Genomic DNA, 8,099 nt, shown 5'->3' on the forward strand with positions numbered 1-8,099 from the left:
CCTTCTTGAACTTCCTTTTCCGTCAGATGTACATTTGTGAACTATACTTCTTTCGTTTATTCTTTTTTCGGTTTTAGCAAGAGCGGAAAAGGTTTATCTTGTCCGTAGATCTATAGATCTGCGTGGATGCACAAACAGAAAGGACTCAGATCCGAACGTCCGGAAGAGCCTAAATGATGAAGTATGGATTACAACGGTTTTTCAACGGGATTCGACGTATGAGAAGAATATGATTTCTATGTGTATTGTATTTGTATCTTTTCTAGTTTTATTGCTCTCGGTAGTCTTTTTATTGCTCTTTGTAGTCTATGTATTGCTCTTGGTAGTCTATTTCTTCCCTTTGTGGGTGTTTGCCTGTATGGGATGGAGGTTTTATTCCTCTTTGTTTGGTACTGTATTTGTATTTTTAAATTAATGGAATGATATTCGGTATTTTATTAAAAAAAAAAATATTATTCTAAAAACTTTATTCTAAATATTAATTAATAGGGTTGACATATAATTTTCTATATTTATACCTACTACGTTGAATATAATATGTTGATGGAAATTTTTCAGTGGTAGCTCACTAACCAATCAATTAATTAATTAAATAAATATTTTACAATCACTTTCACTATTTTATTTTTAGATATCAACCACAATTTTAATGTCGGTTATATAATTTGTGCCCACAAAATTCTCCTATTTTGAGAAATAAATAAACGTGGACTTCTTTTTTTAGAAATACAGTAGTATGTAAGTAGGACATGTTGTCACCATAAAAAGAAAAGTAAGCAGGACATGTTTTTCAATAAAGTTGTAACTAAATGATGTGTACTTGCCTATAAAGTTGAACTATAAGTCAAAATTACTAGTAGTAGAAGAATATCAAAAAAAAAAATTAAGGGATAAAGTGTAAAAATACCTTTAATATTTATATTTAGGAGCAATTTTATCTCTAACGTCTAAAATAGTGCAATTTTACACCTAATGTTGGTAATTAAGAGTAATTTTACATCTAACGTGAGCAAGTTAGATCAATTTCAAACATCATTATACAACACACACATTTTGTTTCTTGTTCTACACCAATTGTATATCTGTTATTTTCAAAAAAAAAATATTGTTTTTTTAAATTTAATAATTGAATTAGAGATTAATATTTTTAAATTCGCTGAAATATTTAATTTTTTATCAAACTCGTACAAAATACAATATTTTTTTATTTTATTTTTTGATTTTTTTATATGTTTGTGATCTATTACTAACTAGTGATAAAAATAACGCATATATGAAGTGTAGTTTACAAGATTCGTGATCGAGAAGACAGTTTGATGAATTATTTCTCAAATTGACCCAATTTATCAACGTTAAGGGGGTAAAATTGCTCTTGGTTGTCAACGTTAAGAGTAAAATCGAACAATTTTAAACGTTAGGGGTACAATTGCTCCTAGATGTAAACGTTAGGGGTATTTTTACACCTTATCCATAAAATTCGTTTTGATTAGTTTAATTAGTTATTTTTATACTCTAACGTATAAAAAATAATTATAGTTAGCTATTCAAAATATCATTCACACTTTTCTTTTATAAAATGTGGGGAGTTTTTTTCTTCGTAAAGCTCGATCCTTCTACCAAGGGAAACCAAGTGAAAAATCCTGAGCATTTCAACTAGATTGGGATCTTGAGAAATCCAATAGAAATAAAATGTGAAGGATAATAATAGAAAATATGAGAAGGTTGATGAGGCATTTGGGTTTGGATCCATATTCGTATGCCTTGGGCCCATTTAACGTCTAACGGGTTCCAAGGCTAGGGTTCTGACATTAAAGATCCATGTTGGGGCCTTCCTAATATGAGCGTTTCGGGTTACCCACTCAAACCTAATGGCTAGAACCAAGATGGTATCGAGGGGTATTATGATCTTCTAGAAGATCCAAAGCCTATATCAAGGCCTCAAGTAGTCGAGGGAATAATTCTTTTCCTTCTCTTTGTGTGCGTGTACGCGTGCTTTATCTTTCCAACATCTCAACCGTCCCCTACTAACTTGATCGTTAGAGTGTTCTTAAGGACCGTTCTTGATACAGGTCAACCGAGTTTGTCGGTCTTGCAACTGTGTAATCCCAACATTTTATCATTTGGTGCGATGAGCATGGACTGCTAACATCACAAGCCCTCCAATTCATCTGAAGCAATCTCATAAGGATGGTAGAAATCCCTCTACCAACCGGCCCTACCCCTACAAAAGAAGTCATGGAATCTAGCCAGCATGCCAAATTAAAAGGACTAGACACGACGATTGTCGATATTAACTTCGAAGAGAGTAACGGTGAAAACAGACTGATGGCAATTCCACAAACCCTAGGGCAAGACCACTGTTCGAAACGAATGCCGCCTAGGCACTCGAAATTGATAATCCGCCACGATTTTCTCCAATTAATCCCTCTAGGCGTTTTATTGATTCTTAGGTGATTTTTAGCCGTCTTGCCTCCGCCTAGGCTGCCTCGACGCCGCCTAGACCGCCTAGGTACCGCCTAAGCGACAATGAACAAAAATATTTTTTTATCATGAATTTATTTTTTTGGTTTATTATAATTCAATTTCAAGTTGTTTCAATGATATTGTTGTTGAAATATTGATGTTTGCATATTTTTAAAGATATATATTACAAATATACATGTTTTTCTATATTAAATAATTTCATATTATTATTTTTAGATAGTATAATACATATTTTAATTGAATTTATATAATAATTTGTTGATTAACAAATAAAAAATACAAAAATACAAATCTGATTAATTTCGATTAATCTGTGAGGGCCATGTCCGTCCGACTAGCGTCTAGCATTTTTTACAACCTTGGACAACACTAATGAAAACCCTTCGGAATTTTTAGAGCACTCAAACCTAGCACATGGAGACACAATGACAGATGATCAAACATCAAAAGGCTATGCATGATGACAATATAAATTTATGGGGACCAGTACGAGCCAAAAATCCTCCTACATAGAGGTCGCTCCCGCAGGACCGTGCATAATATTAGAGGATAGCGATGTCCCCCCTACGGGAGGACAACTCTCAAACGAGCACGTTACCCTAGACATTCTATGATTGTCCAAAACAGTGGAGAAGGCCACAACTAAACAAGGGGAGATTGGGAGGCCAATTTTTATAGGTTCCTAGATAAGAAAGCAATGGAAAGAGCCATCAGAGGGAAAGTCATATCTAGTAGAACCCATATGGACCAACACATTATCGAGGCTAGTTTTCCGAAAAATTGGAAAACCTCATAGCTACCTATGCACACTAGCATTGATGACTGAACGAGCATTACGCCACTTTCATGAGCATGCTCAATCTATACTCCAAAGAGGATTATGCCATGTGCAAATTCTTGTTAATGAATCTAGTGGGAGTGGCCCAAGAGTGGTATAAAGGCTTAGGGCCCGAAATTATGGACTTATTCGAGCTATTAAAAGATATGTTCATCGCTCGATTCATAAGGGTTGTAAAAGCCAAGAGGATAAGTTCGGACCTGAATGACATGAAGCAGCGACCAATCGAACCCCTACGGGGATGTCTGGCCTGTTTTCACAACATGTCATCTAAGGTGAAGTCAATGAATTTAGAGGTGGACAACAATGCCATGGACAAAGGAACGACCTACGAACCGTTCAGACAGAAATGCTATACAAACCTGCCCTAATCTTTCCAAGATCTAATGGCCATCAGAAAAAGCTTTGTTCGATATGATGATAATACAAGATCTGCAAATAATGAGGAAAGAGAAGAAGGCAAAGTCAGGAAAGAGCACATATAGAGTGGGTGTTGTTATTCGCGATCACGAGGGAGCTTCTGTAGCATGTTTCAATTCGATTTTCAATGGTAGTATTTTTTTCAAGTTTTGTACAATTTCACACTTTGATGTACACCTTTGTACTATTTCATATTTTGGTGTATAACCATTAATTTCGCATAGAAAACTATACAACATTTTAGTGACCTCCAACTAAAATATACAACTTATAATTATGACTGGTCAACTCGAAATCAACGCGTCACGTCATGAGTTTGACATCTCTAAAAGTCAAATATTGATCAACTAATATGAAATTACTTTTACACTCTTTATCACATCCACAATTTTCTTTCTCCCTCGTTTATTCTTTGCATCTTTCTCTAACTCTCCATTTCTCTCTCTAAAACTAGTTGCAACCTCTCTAATTTTAAGTTTCATTTATTCTTTATATCTCTCTCTAACTCTACATTTATCTCTCTAAAATCATTTGCAGCCTCTCTCTAACCATCCATCTGATCTCGATTTCTCTAAGACGATAAGAACTGATTTTTCTGTTAATTAGATGTAACAATGGCATTGCAATTTTTCAAACTAAACATAAACACTATTCGCAGATGATCTAGTCACGATCTACAAAAAGAAACCACGATCCAGCTAAAGAGATGAATCGCACATAAAACTAGCCGTATTTTATAAAGAAATATGGATAAAATGATTTTAAAACAATCCAGGAAGATCATAATCCACATAAATGGTTATCTAGAACTATGAAATTTAGATATACATGGAAGAAACCCCATCCATTGCAAGCATTGTGGAGCTATATTATACATGGGATATTTGTGAATATTTTCTTACCATATTTTAGTAATTTCATAAAAGATAAGAATATTTTAGTGATTGCAAAAAGAACGAGTCCCGCTTTTTTAAATGGGTAGGATGAAAAATATTGATGTGGCGCTTGATTTCGAGTTGATCGGTCACAATCGGCAAACGAGCAAAGGCAAGGAAACATCAATTAAAAAGAGATTGGATTGAAGGCGCTCGCTCGATAGAGAATCTGGCCCAAGAGATTACTGGATGTACACTCTAGGGAGATGTCATCAAAAAGTTGTATTCAGTTTGAAGATGATGTGAAGAACGTTGTGGATAACGTGGTTAAGACTCATCATGATTTTACGGAGTGCGGTGGTGTTATTCATGACATCATGGGTCTTTTTCAGAACTGCTCGGATTATTCAGTGTCGTTCATTTTTAGTTCAACGAGCGATGTTGCTCATGAGCTTACTCGTCAATCCTACTATAATGCTAATTTGTATAGTTTTTTTTTGGATAAGATGAGAAAATACCCCTAACATTGACAGCTAGAAGCAATTACCCCTAATGTGAAAAATAGCACAATTAAGGGCCTAAGTTTCATAACTTGACCAAGTTTGGACATTTTAACAACACAATTAAATATTCCATTTTCTTTAATATACAAATATATCTCAAAATAATCCGTGTAAAATTTTTAAACAATCCACACTTTTTTCCCATAATTACCTTCTTCCTCTCTCATCCAAACATGCATAAACCCGTAAATACAAACAATTCTCTCTAAAAAAAACCTAGAAATCCAAATTGATTAACATAAATTAAAAAACCTAACCGTATAAATAAAGTTAATCAGTCCATAAAACAATTTCATCAAACAATAAGAGGAAAAAAAATCCAATTTCCCAAAATCACAGTGATGATCCGCGAAGCCAAAACGGGCCGAATCATAAACACGGGCCCAATCTACACTTAGACCCATGGTCCAAGATCAAACGGGCTCCGAATAAAGGAAGCGGGTAAAGCGAATAACCACCCCGACATCCTAAATGGAGCATTAAAACTCCCACTCAAACACGTTTGTTGCCACGTAAGGGACGTGGCCTAGAAGGAGTAACCGCCCTCGGCGGTTACTTCAGAACACTTATAAAAAGACATAAGGCCAGAGGGGGAGGTATGTTCATATTTTTCCAGCAATACTATTATCAATTTACCAACCCTCCTACAAAAACTGACTTGATCGTCGGAGAGTTTTCCCGGAGATCCTGTCTCCGGTTCTGTTTTGCAGGTAACTACGGTGGAGATCATCTAATCGGATCCAGCAAGTTATCATTGGTGCGGTGAGCGTGGACCTTTTTTACCAACATTTGGTTAAAGGTACACAAAGAACATGTCAGAACCATCACGAACGACCGGCGTTACAACCAGATCAACTAGTATGAACTCAAGGGGTCCACGGATTGCGAATTCGCAGCCTGCGAGTACACAACCTATGGTGCCTAGCTCGACGAACCCTTCGGGACAATTGAGTCCATTATTGGAAGTCCAAGTGCAAACTGAGATGGAGATGTCCAATAGCGATTTCGTCCAAATGGCAGGACAAGTTTTGTCTTCAAATATGAGCCAAGCGGCGGGGGATCGAATGATTAGTTTGCTAACCGCAATCGCTGATCGCAATACCGCCGTGGCGGCTGCTCCTCAACAACCTGTTGTCATCTCCACACAACCATCGACTACTGCCACCATATCTGCGCTTCCAGAGCCATCTCGAGAGCCAAATCAGATAGGTCAGAGTAGTCGCATGAACCCACACAGCCACCCAGGAAACTACTCGAATTACGATCCTAGTATGACGATCCATCCGACCTGGCAAACATCCCAACCGACGTCGGGAATGCCAGGAATCCTTCCGCTACGACAAACGGAGCCCTTTGTTCACGGATATTCAGAGTTGATGACATCTGGGGCGAATACGTCTGGACAGGAGCACACTTGGAACTTTGATCCTATAACTAGACGGCGGCTAGAACCACGGCGGGAACAACTTTCAACACCAATTGGCGGGTGGATGCCACCTAGAGTTCACCAGCAGCGGGTGGAAGTGGATCAGCGAATACCCCATATTGAATTGGAAGATCAACTGCGGAGTATGATGGAGCGAATGGGGTACACACCAAGGGCGAGAGCAGGGGTGCAGAGCGATTCGCCCTTCGCTCCATCGTTGCGGGAATTTATTCCAGATCACAGGATAAAAGCGCCGGCGATACCTAAATACTATGGGGACCCAAATTCTGATCCTGAAGCACATGTCAGGAACTATAGAGAATTAATGGATGTTGCAGAAGCGAGTGAAAGCATAATTTGCAGATTATTCTCGACCACTTTGGGCGGAGCGGCATCTGATTGGTTTCGGTCTTTACCTACTGAATCCATTCACAACTGGAATCAATACAGTCGTGATTTCTGTTTAAAGTTCGTGGGCTGTAAAGCAGCGGATGTGACGGATAGGCAGCTGAAGGAGATCAAACAGAGAAATTATAATTCCCTAAGGGAATTTGTTGTCGCATTTAATGATATTCTGGTGCGGTTACAGAACCCGGATATAGTGAGCATTCGCAACATCATGGCGGATGGAACCACGGATTGGAGCATGCGGGAGGAAATCATCCGGAACAAGCCACGCACCGTGGCTGAACTCATGAAGATAGCAAAAGAATTCATGGAAGTGGACGACGTTAACAGGGAGCATAGAGCTCAAACAAGGCGAGAAAGGGAGGCGGCTAGATACACTTCAGATGGTCGACGGCATCAAAACCAAACACATTACAAGGATAATTTTGTTCGAAAGGGCAATCGTTCCTCTCAAGGGGGGGGATACCAAACACCATTGAACACGACTCGTCATGAGGTGCTACTTTGGATTGAGAATAGCCCCCTGAAAAAGGATGTGCAGTTTCCTGAGGCCAAGGGACGAACCAATTTGGGGAGATATCCTAACAAATATTGCAGGTTCCACAGATTGAATGGCCATGACACAAACGATTGCTATGAATTGAAGAAGGAGATTGAAAAGCTGATCGAGAGAGGCAAACTGAGTCAATTCGTAAGAAAAGAGGCGAGTGACGAGAAAATAACGCTCCCGCATGAAGTGGATGCAAGGCCAGAAAAGAAGCAGAAAAAAGGGGTGATAAACGTGATAGCAGGCGGGATCTATGAGCCTCCAACAAAAAGGGCTCGCCGTGAACAGCGAAAAAGCAACACACATAGGGGGGATGCCCTTAATTACTCATTTGCGCGAATCACGGAGCCACATGCGGATGCTTTGGTGATTACAATGGCCGTAGAAGGATGGGACGTTAAGCGGGTCCTTATTGATACAGGCAGTTCTTGTAATGTTATTACTCGGACTGCATTCAACAAGCTGGGAATTAATGACGAACGAGTGGAACATACGTTCATGGATGTAACTGGTTTTGGAGGTCAATCATCTCAAACAA

This window comes from Euphorbia lathyris, chromosome 3 (assembly GCF_963576675.1).
Source record: "Euphorbia lathyris chromosome 3, ddEupLath1.1, whole genome shotgun sequence".
NCBI lineage: Eukaryota > Viridiplantae > Streptophyta > Magnoliopsida > Malpighiales > Euphorbiaceae > Euphorbia > Euphorbia lathyris.